Raw genomic sequence first — 18,197 nt, 5'->3', positions numbered from 1 at the left:
GACCAGCTCAGGCTGGCACCTTCATCAGCTGGGACACGTTGGACCAAATAACTTGTTTTTGGGCTGCATATTTCCATAACTGCATGTCTGTGCAGAATACAATCTGACCATTTGAACCCACCAGGAACCAATTAACTGATAAAAGTTACAAGTGTTTTTTGCCTGATCAAGTTCAAAAACTTTTGATGGTTCCTGGACATTTATGATACATAAATAGAAAAATGTTGAAAGTTTAAGGAGTTTAAAGTTTCAGTCATGTTTAGTAGAAAAAACCACTATTCCATCCTGTAACATATGAAGATATGTTGTACAGAGCTGCTAAAAGTCATTGTTTTGAGTTTCAAATTTTGAAAGTTGCTTAAATGATGTTTCTTTGAATATTTTATTGCAATATTTTCACGGTGCATTGAAATGAAATTTATTTTTTTGTGAAATCTGAATGCAGAAGAGAGGGGGGTGTAGTAATGGGATATTGCATACTGCTTGTCCATAACCTCATCAGAAAGTCATAATCATAGTATTCCTGAAGGATGTGATATTGTCATCAGGATGCCTTGCCTATGGTGTAATATGCATTTAATTGGAGTGAAAATGGTGTTGAAATACAGAAATGTGTCTGTGTGATTGACAGATTCTCACAATTGCATAATGTCAACGATTGCCACGAATGCCAAGTGTACCATGCAAAAAGCAGTTCTACATTATTTAGGTGTGTAGAATGGAGCCGAAGAAATGCAGGCAAAATTTGCAAAAGATTTAGATAAGTGAAAATACAAACAGAATTGATACAAAACATACAGATAATGAGCTATTTGTAAGTGTTTAGTCTGCATTCCATTTAATCATTCTTTTAGCCCATAAATAAAATAAACAAGTCTCAAAACTCACATTTAAGAAAGGATTAGCTTTTTGAAATCTATTGTTGTCACATTTTTATGCTAGAAGTTCAATGGAATTTAACTGTAACACGTGGATGATGATGTGTTAAAATGTTGATTTACCAAATCTTTTATGAAGATGGTCATGTATTTACTGAATCAAAGATGCTTACATCTACGGTGAATAGGTTCTTAACAAGATGGTTGTGAGAGGACATCGCGTGTGGGAGAATCTAAACCTAGGGCTTACGGTTTATATGAAGCAACTCAAGGGCCAAGTGGCCAACTCCTGTTGTTAATTCAAAAAGAGAAATTTCTGGAAATAGCAGCTCGGGCTGCAGCTACGGAAGGGGAAGGGGAAGGGGAGTTAATGTTTGAGGTTGGGGGGGGCTTTCATCAAAACTGTAAAGGAGACAAAAGAAAATAGTAAAGTGAAAGGTGGGGGAGGGGATGTTTCTGAGCAGGTGAACCCAGGGTGACTGAATCAGAAAACAATGGCAGCAGTTGGGGGAGGAGAGGGGTGGTGGTGAGTAGCCTCAGTGTACAAATCAAGCATTCCATCATCCACTCCACTCTCAACTTCCTCCACCTGATCATGCTTTACCTTTCTCCGGTTCATTAATCCCACATGGACCCCTGGCTCATCTCGCCCTCTGTTCTCTTGACACTAACTTCTCTTCTCCACATTCTTAATCTCGATGAAGGGTTTCTGCTCAAAACACCGACTATTCCTTTTCCCCCATTCATGCTGCTCGACCTGCTGACTTCCTCCAACAGATTGTGTTTCACTTCAAGTTCCAGTATCCGTGTGTCTCCATGGTATCCCTATCATTCTCTTTCACCATTCCTGCAGTTTAACATGTTTCTTTTGATGCCTCTTTAGTTCTAACAAAATAATCTGAAAAGTTGCCTCTTTTCATTCTATAGTGGCTGAGTATTTCCAGCATTTTCAGTTTTTATGTTTCCAGCATCTGCAGTTTTTATGATTTTTCTCCAAATTCAAACTTCTGTTTGAATTGCTGAAATCCTCCAATCTCCATACTTTCCACTGTGGGTTTAAAAAAAACTAAGCCATAAAAAATAATTAATCTGTCATTGCATCAAGAGCAGCAGAGTTAGATAGCAGTTAGCATAACACTATTACAGCGCCAGCGATCGGGTCAGTGTGCTGTCCGTAACAAGTTTGTACATTCTCCCTATGTTTGTGTGGGTTTCCACTGGGTGGTACAATTTCTTCCCAACATAACATACTGGGGATTGTAGGTTAATTGGGCGGCACAGGCTCATGGACAGGAAGGGCTTGTTCCCATGCTCTATGACTGAATTTAAAATTAAAAAATTTAAATTAAAGTTGGATTCTAAGATTGTTCCACTGACCATTTAGATAAAGGATTTGGCTCACTTATGTGAATGTTTTTGTGGGATTTAGCCAAGTGCAAATTGGCTGAAGTGTCTTTATATAATTAAACATTGGGCTGGCTCAGACTGGAAGCTCAGCAGTCATGTGCCTGACCGCTTGTTGCAACTTCCACTACTGCGCACTGCAAAAGAACTGAACTCTCACTTCTCCTTGACCCATCAACCAATCAATGGACATTTGTAAAGTCCTAAAGCTGAGAGACCAGATGCCAACTCTCTCTTGCTCTCATTTTATGCCATTGATGCTCCCATATCTTGCATATCAGGAGCGGCTAACCTTCATTAAATAAATATGCTAATTAAGTTTTAAATGTCATTCTTTCATATTCCTGTTATCATAAATAAACAACTGTTGATTATTCATTTTTAATGCCTTTTTAAATTAGTTAAATGTATTTGGAGGCTCTGACAACTCAGTAGTAAACCAGTGGTTGCGAGCTTGTTCCTCACTGGGTTCAGTGCGTCAAAGACTTGTTGACTCAAACCAAGGCTTTTATTAACAAAAGACGGGAGCGTAGTACATCGAGGTTGACCAGTCCAGACTGACCTGGGTCTGGTTAGGAGCAGCCCTTTATGACCTGCCAGTGGGCATGGCTACGGCTCTCAGCCAATCAATATATATATTGGTGATAGTATCCTGTATTATCACACTGGGGCCTCATTTCTGTGAGGGGAACTGGACAAAGTGACGACTCTTTGTCTTCTTTAAGGTAGACATAGTTAAAGATTTTCATGTGTGTTACATTCTAAACGTAATATTAGGTGACAATTATGGAACCTTTACCTTTTCACTCTTTTTTTCAACATCTCGCATCAGCAGAGGTATTTATAACATAAAACAGGTTTTTAATAGCACGGGTTGCCAGTGATTGTCAGGATGTTTCTGAAACCATGCCTCATGATGCACCCATTTATCATTCACAGCCTGTTTTGTTTGAGGAAGGATGGGTGCTGGGAAGGGGGTAAATGAATAACCAAACGGTAAGATCGGATTCATTTATAATGATGACAGTTGAAGTATTTAATTGGCTGTAAAAAGTTTTGGCAGGTAAATTCACTTTTTTTTGACATCAGAGTTCTGTGAGTAAATAGCTATGAAAGAGAAACATAAAAGTTGCAGATGCTGGAACCTTGAGTAGACAAGGAATTGCTGGAGGAACTCAACAGATTAGGCAACGTCCATGAGTAGAAAAGGTCAGTCAACGTTTTGGGTCAAGACTAAGATAGAATAGTTAAAATTACATTTATAAAGGGGAAAATAAGCAGGGGGAGGGGCCCCAGAGTATAGAACAGGAAGTGTGGGAAGTAGGGAGAAACAGGTAGAGGGAGAAATTGTATACTTTATACCCAAACTGATTTGACTGCCCCGCTCTCTCCCCACAGTCCCAACTAAAACCATTGTGGTGGATGGAGGAAGAAAGAATAGGGAGCGAGCGAGAGGAAAAAGTACAGGAGTAGTTGAAGAAAAGATGGAAACAGAGCTAGCAGATGTGGGTAGGGTTTGCCTAAAATTAGAAAAATAGCCAGGACAGATTGTCCACTCATATATGTGAAATCAATACATGCCATTTTAATGATGATGAGTATACACTTAAATATATACTTTGCAAACTTTAGAAACCTTAGATTTGATGGTGCTTTTCCACACGTGTATACAACGAAACAAGTTACAGTTATATGCTACTTAATGTCCATTCGGGCAACGTCCAAATGCCTATACATCTGTGGTCCCATAATTATTCAGTTACCATGAGCAAGTCTGCAACAATTTAGAAAAAGAGATCACTAGGTATAGGAAATTTTATACTTTATACCCAAACTGATTTGACTGCCCCGCTCTCTCCCCACAGTCCCAACTCATCCCATTGCCCCATGCTCTCTCCTCAGCCCTGTGTCGGTCCCCACACTAATTCCACTGCCCTGCTCTCCTCCCACAACCCTGCGTCAGTCCCCATACTGATCCCACTACCCCGCTGTCTCCCTACAACCCCGTGTCAGTCTCCACACTGATCCAACTGCCCTGTTCTCTGCCCCCAAGGCCCTGTGTTTGTCCCCATACTGATACCACTGCCCTGCTCTCTTCCCACAGCCCCGTGTCAGTCCCCACACTGATCCCTACTTACAAATAAGTTTACAGGTATACTACAATATCCATTACAGCTTTGCTTGTTGTGTTCTCACAACGTCCACATCGCATAATGCCAAATTTCATAGAAGGGATTGTGGACGTTAAGCTGTTAAGCAGCGCAAGCATTTTATTAACAAACAAAAACACAGCCAAACCGTATTTAAAGCAGATAAAATGCTTCATTCAATAGTTTTCCCTCACCATAAAACCACTCAACCACTGTGTATTGTCCATCTTCCTGTTGTCAACACTCCAATCATAATTAGAAGCATATTATTGGTACTTAAGTGGCAACCCCATGCTAAGTGGAATTATGGGAGCTTGGCTATTAAATTAATGGAGTAATTTCCAAAGGCTTGGACAATTGATCTGAAGATAAGTGAACCCCGCCATGGGAGTCGAAGAAGCAAACTATCATTAAATAAAATTCGAAACTAAAATCTAGTACCAATGAGATGAAAGCTCATGGCTCATTGCAGTCCTACAGATAAATCTTTAAAACAGTGCTGAAAGATGCAAGATGGATCTGGTCTTCCATTTTACTAATAAGTTTTTTTTTTATATTGTAACATTTGATAAATTTAGTCAAAAGAAAACCAAGTGCTGGATATGTTTGGCAGGTCAGGCAACATCTGTGGAAAGAGGGATGGTTAATGACTCCGGACCAGGACTGTTGATCAGAATTAGAAAAGAGAAAATGTGTTAGTTTTTAAGTAACAGACAAGGTAGGTCAAAGGGAATATATCTGATAAGGTGAGAAGAGATGATGCAACAATTGGTCGTGAAGGAACAATTAAGGAATATATCTGATGAGGTGAGAAGAGATGATGCAACAATTGTTCGTGAAGGAACAATTGGTCGTGAAGGAACAATTAAGGTCAAATTAAGGTTTTTATGACATAACAGGCCAGCCAATAAAAAAAAGTGAACAGAAAATGAGAATAAAACTGAACCAAAATGACAACAGACAGAAATGCCCAGATCATATGCAGGCAGTAAGAAAAAGTACATTTCTAAAGTTGGAGATTTGGATAATGAATTTTGCTGGTTATGTATTCAGATGGAAGATGAAGTGCTATTCCACAGACTTGCAATAAACCAGTGGTTTTCAAACTGCTGCCCTCAACTCACTTTTGACCTTAAGTAATCCCTATGCCATAAATGTTCTGTGATTAGTAAAGGATTGCTTAAGGTGGTACGTGACTGGAAAGAAAAAAATTTGAAAACCTCTGTTTAAATCATACCTCATTGACTTGTTATGTGCATGGTTTCATAACTCCAAAGGAAATGGACCAATGACAATTATTCTCAAGCAAAAGATTTCAGTAACAATTGGATCAGGGAGCAGTGGGTCTCAATCTTCCCTTCCCACTCACATATCACCTTAAGTAATCCCTTACCAATCACAGAGCATCTATGATATAGAGATTGCTTAAGGTGGAATGTGAGTTTAGGGGAGCAGTTTGAAAACAACTGCATAAAACTTCTTGTAACCATGTAAAGGAAGCCACATCGCAAACTCTTAATTCAGTGTACTTGATTGGAAGACATGCAAATGAATCAGTATTCACCTGGAGAGACTGTTTCTCTTTTCACACATACTACCTGACCTGCTCCGGGTTTCCGGCATTTTCTGCTTTTATTTCACATTTCCAGCACCTGGAAATTTCCCTTTTGATTTCATCTTTTATCAAATTACTGTTTCTGAAAACCATTTTTATCGACATACATTTTCATAAATTTTTTTCTTAATATATTTATTAAACAAGTAATTCTTCTCCGGTTTTCACACAGAAGCAAACATCTAGAGCCTCAGCTTCATTCCAGTCTAGTCAGAAGAGATAGAAAAGGTGTCTAACACAATTAGCCACTAGACATTCCTCTGTGAAATTTTCTGATTTTAAAGATATATTTATGGGATTTTGCTCTAATAAAAAGGCATTTTATTTAATGACTGTAATTCTTCAGTGAAGATATCCAAGTTGTAACTGGACAGAAATAAATCCCTGTTTCTTCCTTAAATTTATTGATTGGTAGTTAGTACTAATAGCACCTTATGTTATATGCAGAATGGAACTGATAAACTTGCACCAACCCTCTGGGGTTACACCTGCTGAAGGGGAATTGCTTCTGCTATTGGTCAGTATGGTCCTCATGTTAGTTCCAAACCCAAATGAGTGGAGCTCCAAGTTAGAAATTATAACAATTTAGAAATATGAAAAATAGGTTGTTAAGGTAACTTCAAAGTATGTTAAGTAATGTTTCTGTATAGGTAAAATGATCAGCACCTTTTACCCTAGAAGGTAAGTAGTGAGCCAATTGTTATTGTCTTGTTTCCCTGGCTTAGCTTCAGCCATATTAATTATTCCTGTGCTTCTGCCTTGAGTTTCTGGAAGGCTGTGAAAATTGTAGACCCAGTTATGTTGCAATAGCTGTGATACTATAGCTCTAATTGAGAAATGTACAAATTGAAGCTGACAACCAACCTCTCTTGAGGATGTGTGCATGCAGTCAAGTGCATGGAATTAAATCTGGAATTTGGAAAATTGGGGATTGCTTCAGTGTTTGTAGATATTCCTGCTTTTAATTTCCCTGCAAACCCCTACCCTATTCTGCTATATACTTTCCAAACTTTATAGTTAATTGGCGTTTCTTGTGCATTAAAGTTTCCTTTAAAAAGCAATGGAATAGAATTGGTGCAATGAATGCTGACATAACTTTGTGTGTAATTAAATTCACAATTTCTCAGTGAACTCTACTGATAATATAATAAACCTTGGCCATCTTACTTTTCTAGAAGGTTTGTTTGCTGTTATTCTGATTCCTTATGCTATGAAATTCATGTAAACTTTTGCAGGCTTGAGTTACTTTGTTCAAATGAGACTAACCTGTCTGAAAGGAAAACAATTGCACAGAATTATTTTGCATTGTAAGCAATATATTCTGTGTGGGCTTGGTGATGATAACGAGTCCTTCTGATTTAAAATTCTTTGTACGCAACAAATAAGTGGCAAATGATAATAAAGCTGTGGCCTTGATCATTCTATGAAGTTTTCGTGAAATAACAAACATAAGCCTGCAACATCAGCAAAAATTGATCAGCAACACTGAATGATGCTGATCAGAAGTCTATTTTATATATGATTACAAACAGTTACAAACTATTTGTTAAATAAGTTGTAAATAAATACCCCTTTTCTTAATTTACAATGCAGTATAAGTAGGTACAGTTAATCTGATAACTATTTCTGTTCAAAATCTATTAATTACAAAATAAGAGGGTCAAAAAAAAATAAGAGGGTCAAAAAGACATTCGCTGAAAAGGGCTCAAGCAACAACAGGGTTCCCACTACCCAGTAGGATAGTGGGCAACTTAAAAGGTGGCACTCAGGTAGCAGGGCCTGTTGGATGCTGATCTGTGTGGGCAGGGAAGGATGCATGGATTCCAGGATTGTGTCAGTTTGAACTATTGTGGCATACAAACGACATTTCTGCCTTCATTGTAAATTATCGTTTTGCAATTCAGGAATCTCCAATGGAACCTGGGCTTTCTGAAAGCATGTTGGCACCATGTTTGTCCAATCAGAAAGAGAAATGTTATATTTTCTTTCGTGAATAATTTGTAATGGAAAGAAGAGTAATTCTTTCAAATGAGTTTTCGTATGATCAGCTCCCAAAATGAACAGCAGTCTTTCCAGAGAAAGGTGCTGAGGTCAAGATTTCCATTTGCAGAATGTGAAATTAATCAGATTTTGTGTCCTGAAAACAGATTTCTTGATTCCACATCATACAAAGTAAAATTCTTCATATTTCATTGTAAAAGTCATTTGTACAATTAAAACTTACCATGGAATTACAATATTCTTAGGGATTCGTAGACCAATATTTTGATGTAGTTTTAGATTTTTATTATAAGCTCCACTACATGAGCACCAAATGAACAAATATGAATTTTGATAAACATTCAATTCAAAATTTATTTACATTCCTGTTAATTAATAAAATCAAATTAAGTAGCACAAGGAGATTTAAACACTTGAAATTATTAGCAGTGGTCATTGTGTAAAGTGAAGATCAGATTCAGTAAATGAAAATCAATTAAATCTCATTGTTCCATACATTGAGATTATTTCAACGTAATGAGTCTATGGTTGATCAGACAGCAATCTCATTGCCATGCTAATCTTCATTGGAACCTATTCTGACATTCTAGAAACTTGCAGATTCTATCACTCATTAAGGGAGAATTTACTGTATGCATCTCGGATGTAAAAGGAAGCACAATTGATCGCTGGGAGAACAAACCAGGTAGCATTGAAAGTCTGCAAGTCTCTGGAATAGTGAGCTCCACTCCCTGTGCTACTGAAGGAAACTGTGGATTATCAAGTTTTGTTGTTACTCTGGTTTTAGAGCTTGAATTCAACCTCAAGTTTCCCCTGCCTCTAGTCCATATAACTTGTTCATGAAAATAGTTTGTCCAAATTGGCCCAAAGTTCAAACCCAAACTCGATCAGCCCAGACCGAAAATTGCCTTTAATAGGATTACAAGAATGCACAGAGTGCTGATATTTTAATGAAACCACTGACCTGTTGATCAGAATACAGTAATATGGCCACTGCTGCATGAATATGCTAAATGTTTCAGTAACATTAACAATTGCATCCTCTAATAGGATTTGGTCATTTTTCTTCTGGAGTAATAACAGTGGATCTCCAATGAAGTGACTTCTCATCAATCCTGACATTTCAGTCTTAGTTGGGATCCTTGAAGTGTTGTCAAGTGAATATCAGGTTATTGTTCTGTTGTGATGCTATTGTACGTGAATTACACATCAAGAGTTTCTTGGATGAAAGATACGTTCTTATTTAAGAAAGTTCTGATGCAATCAGAGAGATCAAGGCATTCGCAACATGGTTAATTTGTATCAGCTGTGGTTGTTTTCCTTGGAACAAAAAAGGTTGAGAGGAGATTTAATTGATCATGGTGATAAAACGAGAGGCAGCCTGCTTCTAACAGCTGGCATTTGGAGGAACAGAGTCTTTGATTCTAAGTGTGGGTGAGAAGTAGAGAAGGACTGTGAGGAAATAAGTTTATATAAAGATATATAAAAAAAAGTGGAGGAAGTGCTAAATAGGACTTCAAAAGAAAGTTACCGGTCCATGGGTGAAGAGCTGATGAATATTCTACATGCCTGTGGGTCTGTATTGTAACAATTCTATAATTCTGTGACCCCTCTTTGGAGTGAAATACAACTTTGCTTGTCTGCTTTCATTGCTTTGCCTTTGGGAGTCAAATACACTGTCACTGTCTCGGCTTCATGGCGTTAGATAATTTCACATTGCTGCTAATAGTCTCCACCTCATTCCACAGTTTGCTGCTCACTGCTGGATTAGGGACATCTCAAGGAGAATTTACAAGAGTAGAAGTTCGGGAAACTTGTCATCAGGAGCAAATAGCTACAACCATCTAGATCAATGGTTTTCAAACTTTTTCTTTCCACGCACATATCACCTTAAGTAATCCTTATGCCATAGGTGCTCTGTGATTAGTAAGGGATTACTTAAAGTGGTATGTGCGTGGAAAGAAAATGTTTGAAAACCACTGTTTTAATCGTTACAAACTGACTTGTTATGTGCATGGTTTTACAACTCCAAAGGAAATGGGCAATGCCATTTTTTTTTCTCCAGCAGTGATTCTCAACCTTCCTTTCCCACTCACATACCATCTTGAGCAATCCTGTACTCATCACAGAGCACCTCTGGCATAGGGATTACTTAAGGTGGTATGTGAGTGGGGAAAAAAAAAGGTTGAAAACCATTGATCTAGATGTTTCATGTGCAAAGAACATGCCTCTGAGGGCACAGTGCTTCACCCATCTATTCCTGACATTTTCGAGGTAATCACCCACAAACCCATCTCACTATTGCGGAAGCTTGTATCCTTACTGCCAAAATTCCACCTTCCGTATTTCATTTTGAGAACTGTGAGTTGCAACACGTCAAAAGGGAATGTGTCCAATGTCAGTTCCAGTATAGCATTACACAGAGAAACTTGACAGAAATCCATGCTCATATTTGAAGCCCTTGCTCTTTATCCAACATCCATGAACAATGTTAGTGTCAGCTGCATAATTTTAACATTAAAAATGGTACGATGTAAATTTTAGGCTGCTGTTTCAGATTGGTGACCTGTCAAGCAATTGACCTGAAATGCTTTTATCTCTCTCTCTCTCTCTCTCTCTCTCTCTCTCTCTCTCTCTATGGTGCCGTAGACAAAATGGCATTTATTTATTTGTTTCCTAATTGCCCTTAAGACGATGATGGAGAATTGCCTTCTTGAACCAGTCTACTGCTTTGACTATATCTTCTATCCCCATCCTGCTATTTATTTCCTCTCGGTAATTACATTTTGTCCTGTAAAATTCTTCAGGCTGCGCTGTTGACTCACTTATCGAGGCTGACTGGTGCCTCTGGTGAAGATAGTCCTATAATCCTGTTAGGATGGAGTTCCATGATTTAGATTTGGTGGGGGGGGGGGGGGAATTGGGATGAAATACTGGTCAGAAATTTAGTCAATCTTTTATTCCAGACTATTGCATTTCAGCTTCAACAAGTTCTTCACTGGAATGGAGTTAATCTACAGGATGAATGGGAAATTATTTAAATTCTGTCACCCCTACATGAGAGTCAAGGTTGAAGCACAGAGTTGCAGTAGGAAAATGACATTTCATAGCATTCACTGGGAAATGTTAATCAAAATCATCATGACTCATTTGTTGAAGCTTAAGAGAGAACAAGCAGGCTCAAAAATATAAGCACAGTGTCACAACAATCATTAATTCTAGATATAGAATGGTTCAGTTCAATTTTTTTGCATCAGCTCTACCTCACCCCAAGAAATTCACAAAACAAAACCAGAGGTGTCAGAGACCTGCTTCAGATGTGGAGTGGAACAACGGACATTCCTTCATGCAACCTGGTCCTGTGTAAAGGTAACTCGATTCTGGCAAGATTTGGTCAATATACTAACCAAAATAATGAAGGTGACCTTCCCACTGGACCCAACACTATAGCTACTCGGGAATCGTATTGATATAGGCTACAAATTAACCAAATTCCAAATTCAATTCACATTTATATCCCTGGCTATAGCACCAAACAAAATGCATACCGAATGCCTGAAAATCCAACTCCCCACTTCCCACCAGCAAATGGGCTACCGTGATGCACAGCTGAATTCCCATGGAAAAAAAATATACCTCTAACCTTAGAAACTGATTCAGCACCTTCATTGGAATATGGCACCCATATCGGGAATATATGGGAGCACGGCTGTAGCCACTCCCCAGCAAAAAAAGTTTACAAAGAACTGCTAATAGATAAATTAAGAAAAGTGCCTATACAATGGTCTCCATGGACACATATGGGAAATGCTGACATCACATTCACCCTTTGTTCCTTCTCTTTATTCTTTTCTTTTCTGACTTGTTTTTGTTTTGGTTTGTATCACATCTATCTTTTCTTTTTCTTGGGGGGAGGGTTGGGGGTGAGAACAGGGGAGGGAGAGATGTCATATAAGTAAATCACTGGATAAAAACGTCATGGTTTGTTACAACCAACGATGTATTCCCCTGTTTAAAATGGAAAATCATAAACAAAATATTTTAAAAAGGCTATTGTTTGGGAGCACATGGAAAGTGGGAGAAGCACACGAGCTCCTACATTACCCATCCTTGACCATCTCCTGTTTAAACTGTGACAGAATTTCTGGGTCACTCATTAATCTTATCAGTAATTGAGTTGAATTTGTTTATTGTCATGTGTACCAAGATACAAAGAAAAGCTGTTTTGCATGCCATCCAGGAAAGGCAACCTATTCAAAGTTCAGCACAATATGGAAAAAGTGCAGTTAATCAGTCCAATCATCATTTTATTCTAACTTTTGTGAGGAAGTATTCTGAAGCAACTGGGAACCAGAAGAAAGGGGAGTTAACAGAAGCAAAGTGGGGTGAAGATGGTGAGAGAAAAGTAGAAAAATATTGTAAAACTAGAGTAGCATGAAGATCACAATCACTGATAGCTTCTCCAAAATGCTGAAAATGTGACCTTTCAGGAAAGGTCTGCTCAAGATTGGAATAGGTGAGCAATCATAGACATTTGTTTTTTTGCTGGACTTGACCTTTTCCCTCAGACCCAATCCCAAAAGTGAGAAATTAGAATAAATAAAATTGGTGATATTGTTTTATGCATTTTGTGTTGGTTTGATATTTCAAAAAGAAACTTCTCAAAACAACTGTAGAGAATTCTGATATGATATTTACAGACCTCAAGGCATTCCTGCAACTTTGCAAAGTCTGAGATGATGTAACAGCAGAAAAATCACTGGATAGAAGTTCTTCCCCCCACATGTTCACCCCTTGTTCGAGGGCTTACGCCACTACTAGCTCCTTAATCTTTCTTCCCCCCCACATGTTCACCCCTTGTTCGAGGGCTTACACCATTACTAGCTCCTTAATCTTTCTGCCCCCCACAAGTTCACTCCTTGTTCGAGGGCTTACACCATTACTAGCTCCTTAATCTTTCTGCCCCCCACATGTTCACCCTTTGTTCGAGGGCTTACACCATTACTAGCTCCTTAACCTTTTCAACTTTTGCCAGTTATACACAATTAAATGTTAATGAATTGAGAGGAAAATCGTAGTCCTCCGCTGATTATGGATGCTCAGCCATTAAATGGTTTTTGGTCTATTAACAAAAATAAAAGGTATTAGGATCATACAGGCAAGTGAATTTAACTTCAAATAATGAATGTCAGAGCAGGCCTATTCTTGTTTTTTTTTGGGGGGGGTTGTGGGGAGGGAATGCAACTCTTGCTTTATTTTCTTATGTGCAATAAACTACAAAGTTAAGAACATTAGAACTTAAACATATAGGACCAGGAGTCTGTCCCTTGGCCTTTGAGCCTGTCCTGTCATTCAAGGCCGATCTGCTCCATGCTTTATCCTCTCTTCTCTGCCAGTTCCCAATAACCTGCCATATCCTAATCTTAAAAAAAAAATTGTTTCCTCTTTAACTGGTCTAAATAATTGAACCTCCACATCCTCTGAGGTTTAGAATTCACTACACTCTATGAAAGGAAGTTTCTATGCACCTCATTTTTTAAATTACTAGCCCCTAATCTTGTAAAATATCTCTTTCCGCTGGAGATTAATTTCCTTCATTTTTCCAATAGACTGGAGTTGGTGCGTTTTTAAAGCAAGACTTGGCATCACACACTGACTGAATCCTGACTTAATATGCCCATGCCTTGCACCATGATCATTTGCCTGACACAGGTTCTCAATTTACAAGGAAATTGTTTGTCACCCATTCCTCCCTGCCACTTTACCTTCCATCCACAGTAAACCCAGCACATGACACGTGGTTGCAGAATATATTCTGATCCACTGCATCATTCGCTAATGAAGAGGTTAACCAGATCTTGGGATTTTCTCCTGCAAGAACTTATCAGTACGTCAAAGAGCTGAATCCCTGTACGGGGGAAAAGAATGCGTAACTGGAATATCTTACAATTCATCCACTCAGTATCATCCAGCTAAATTAAATATGTGCATAAAGCCGTTGCTCCCAGAACATAAATCTCCACACATCCGATTTGTCTGGATATCACCCTTCGGAGAAATCATAGTGAGCCAAATGCAACTCTGCTTTGCATAAAGCAAACAAAATTAGATTCACTTTGCTGAATCAAAGCTCGCAAGGGATTCTGGATCTCTCTCACTGGGACAAATTACTTCAAAAAAACATCTTTGTACCAACCACATTTAAAAAAAAAAAATACAGGTCCATAAACAACTTTTGAAACCCCAAACATTGCAATTAATAATTAAACTTGTCCCTTGGCCTCTTTTGCTGTTGCACTGGAGATTAATTTATAATATTGGCATTTAGTCTCAAGTTGAAAGGAGCTATGCTTTCTTTTTACTTAAATCTTAAAATAAGTTAAATGTTTATTTGCATTGTTACTGATGGCTGCTGAATGGGAGCACGCTGTTTTGCAATTATTTGGGAATGTTATAAAGCAACAAATGCTGATGCATTTATAATGATCCTTTGAACATTTCTCAACTAGTTAAGAAGCATCTTAACCACCAATAATGTCGAGGAATTCAATACAAGATGCGAAGTGGCAATGAGGCAAGTTCAAAATCCATCTTTCTCCCACGATGCCACGCACAGCCTTGTCGATTGTCCTATGAATAAAAGCATCTTCCAACACTCCTCTACCTTCCCCTTCCTAACAGAGGCAACACATGTGACACTGTGTCACAGGCAATGTGAATTGCAAGTCTGCAACAACGTGACAGAAACACCAAGCTGCTGGGGACTATGAAAGTGTACAAACAAAAGGCAATAATGTTAATGTCAAGAAACATTGTATGAGATGAGGTCAAGTTCATAAAATAAATGAGAATATCAGTTATTCTGCAGTGAAAGCAATTAAAATATAAATAGCAAGGTTGTGGGCATTACATAATCAATGTGATAATGACAGTGAGGGTGTACTGCAGAAAGAAATGTGACTGGCTAATTCACTTTGATTAACTGCACATTGCTTTCATTCTTGAAAGCTAAACATCTCTGAGCATTCATATATATCTGTACAAGGAAATTGACTATGACACTGCTCTCAACAATTAAGAATGCTTCAATTTAATTTGTTATAATCATATTTATCCATTTAAGTATTTAGTCTTTTGACACTAAACTAATGAGCAGACTCATATTTTTGTTTCTCTTAGCAAAGAGAACGGAGCTGGCTCCAATGGAACAAGCTCAACAGGCCAGATGGACGACTCCTGCTCCTTTTTCTTATTTAATGTAATGAAAGATAGAGAGAAAAGGAAGATTTAGCTTTGTATTCTATAAGAACATCTTAAATTATAACCCCCCCCCCCCCCCCCCCCCCGCTACGGAAGGCAGGGAAAGGCTCATCTGAAAATTTTCAGTTCTGACTTCTTAAGAAGGTATCTCTCCAATCAAAGACATCCTTTTTCGACGGAAAATTCGACAACAAAATTTGTTTTCAAGTGAAAGGATAACTAATAAATTGCAGTAAATCCCTAAACATAAATCATGAAAACGGCTTTAAAATACCATCTTATGAAGGCTCGTGGAACATTGAGATGACTGGAGTACAGGGGGAAAATGTGATACTGGATCCATGTAATCTGACTGGATCAAATGTGAAGCACTGTGGCCACTTTTTGGCACTCATTTTAAAATAGTGGTTTAGCATTGCAGGGAAATGCAGCAGAGAATTCCCAGAATGTTCTCACATCCATAGATTTAATTTTGAGGAGTGATGAGATACACATGGGTTTTATTCCAATTAATTTAAAGGAAGGATTAGATGAAGAATTTCAAAGATGTTAAGGAGAAATAGGATAGTAGATAAAGAAAAAATATTTCCACTGGTTAAATATCAAATGTCACTAACACAGGCCAAGTATTTTGACAGCCAGAAAAGGAATAATGTTAGGAAATATTTCTACATGAAAAAATGTAACAGGTTTAAATTTAAATTTAGACATACTGCATTGGAGCAGGCCCTTCCAGCTCATGAGCCCAGGCCATCCAAATAACCCAATTTTTCCTACAACCCCTGAATATTTTTGAAGGGTGGAAGGAAGCCGGTGCACCCAGAGGAAACACCCTCAGACACAGGAAGAATATACAAATTCCTTACAGACACAGCCAGAATGGAAATCCCTGACATAAATGGCAGCTGCCATTCAGCCAATTGTTAATTTTCATGACTATCGACCGGTTGAATTTACATCAACAGTGTTGAAGTGTTTTGAAAAGCTCCTGCCTAAGTAGCAAATATGGATCCATTCCAGTTCACCTATTATAGCAAAAGGTCCACAGCAGATGCCATCTCAATGGTTTTACACACAGCACTGGCTCACCTGAACAGCAAAGATGTATACATCTGGATGCTCTTTATCGACTACAGTTTGGCATTTAACATCATCATCCCCTCAAGACTGATCAGCAAACTCCAAGAGTTAACACCCCACGGTGTATGATCCAGTGATTATTAGGGGATCTGAGGTGGAGAGGTTGAGCAAATTTAAGTTCTTGGGAGTCACCATCTTGGAGGATCTTTTCTGGACCAAACACACGAATGGCATCGTTAAGTTAGCACGTAAGCACCTCGACTTCCTCAGGAGTTTGCTGGCCAGGAGAAGAGAAACAGAATTAACTTTTCAGATGGAAGGTCTTTTCAGAACAGTGAAAGAGGGATAACAAGTTTTCAGTTATAAAGAGTGTGGAGGAGGAAATAAATAGGAATGAGAATATCTTGGACTGGGCGAGGATAGGATTGTCATGGGAATAGATTTAGAACTCATCAGATCAATGGGTCAAAGAGAGATAACTAATGGAACAAAAGTGATGAGGACATATGTACATTACCTCTCTGCATTTCCATCCCACAATGGAGTAATCTGAGGATCTTCTACATTTTTTTCTTCTACCAATTCATCTCCATCAATACACTCATTTGAATGGCTGATCTCATTCACACATTGAACAATTTCAATCTCACACATTTTCCATGCAAAATATAAAACTCTGAGAACTTGCTTGGGCCTAAGCAATGCCTGTCTTTTTGTATGAAGTGTAGAGAAATCTTTGTTTCTTCTCAGACACCCCCCTCAACTGTTTATTTCCAGGATGTTCACATCTGCACTGGTGCTGCTTCCTGCACTTAAAAGTGTCATTACTTTTGTTGCCAACTTTTAACTTTTGCACACATTTAAATGGTCCATCTCTGATTCTCCTCTTCCTTTTCTGGATCCCTCCACCTGGATCTCAGTAGATGGCCTGTGACAGACTTCCATTATGAGCCTGTTACCTCATACAGTTACCTCAATTGTTCTTCCTTCTACCTTTTGTGCCGCTTGCAAAAACTCCAGTTCCTCTCTCTCACAGTCACATTTGCTCCAGTTAGATACTTACCACGCAACTGTCTCTAAGATGCCTTCCTTTGTCCTGAAATATGCCTCTACTGCACCAAAGGAGTCAGAAGGCTTGCCCGCTTCTCATATTTTTCCAGCCTATATGCTCTCAATTACTCTTGTCTTGAACAGAGCATAGATGAACTTCCTTGGTCCTCATCATTCACCTCACAAGCATCCCCATTCAATGGATTATCTTTCCAAATGCTTCAATAAGATTCCACCTCCAATTGCATCTTCCCCTTCCATTCCCTTTTAGTCCTTGGAAACTGATCCTTTCATGACTCCCTGGTTCACTCTTCCATCTTGATCAACCATTCCCCTTCTTCTAGCACTTAACCATGCAACTACAGTATTTACCACACTTTCCGTTATCCCTTCCCTTCCCAGTATCCAGGGACCCAAGGGAGCCACACCAGTAAAACAGTCATTCATTTGTTCCTCATCTGGTTGGGTGTCCTCATTTCAGCGTTCACAATGTGGTCTCCTCTACCTTGAAGAATCTAACACAGATTGAGTGTCTATTTTGTGGAGCATTTCTTCATAGCCTGCCATTTTTATCTTACTTTCATCCCACTCCCATTCTGATCCATTTAGAAGTAGGATAGAAGGGAACAGGGAGATTAGAGTCAATGGGGTGGATTGGGCTCTCGTGTTTTGCAAAGTGTTTACTTAATCTGCCTGTGTTCCCCTGAGCTGCTAAATTGGTGCCCAAAGTAAACATTAGAAACAACAACTCATCTTCCA

At 38.6% G+C, this 18,197-nt stretch overlaps 1 protein-coding gene and 2 long non-coding RNA genes across 13 annotated transcripts in view; 1 reads left to right on the top strand and 2 right to left on the bottom strand.

Annotated features, from left to right (window-relative positions):
• The window catches only part of LOC138736914 (PC3-like endoprotease variant B), a 1,109,211-nt gene that overhangs the window by 498,042 nt on the left and 592,972 nt on the right, over positions 1-18,197 (bottom strand). The gene's annotated exons all lie outside the window — the stretch shown is intronic.
• On the top strand, positions 2,903-14,908 carry LOC138736917 (uncharacterized). 2 transcript variants are annotated; one of them, XR_011340655.1, is made up of 5 exons: positions 2,903-3,007; positions 3,681-3,787; positions 6,495-6,564; positions 11,306-11,417; positions 14,558-14,908. It is a non-coding gene; the product is annotated as an uncharacterized lncRNA (long non-coding RNA). The 2 variants fall into 2 exon arrangements; XR_011340656.1 differs by lacking the exon at positions 6,495-6,564.
• LOC138736918 (uncharacterized) lies at positions 3,846-11,827 on the bottom strand. The gene is made up of 3 exons (XR_011340657.1): positions 11,692-11,827; positions 7,215-7,317; positions 3,846-4,056 (listed from the first exon to the last, which is right to left on the bottom strand). It is a non-coding gene; the product is annotated as an uncharacterized lncRNA (long non-coding RNA).

The sequence above is a fragment of the Narcine bancroftii genome, chromosome 6, assembly GCF_036971445.1.
Source record: "Narcine bancroftii isolate sNarBan1 chromosome 6, sNarBan1.hap1, whole genome shotgun sequence".
NCBI classification, from domain to species: Eukaryota; Metazoa; Chordata; class Chondrichthyes; order Torpediniformes; family Narcinidae; genus Narcine; species Narcine bancroftii.
This window is presented reverse-complemented; position numbering and strand designations above follow the sequence as displayed.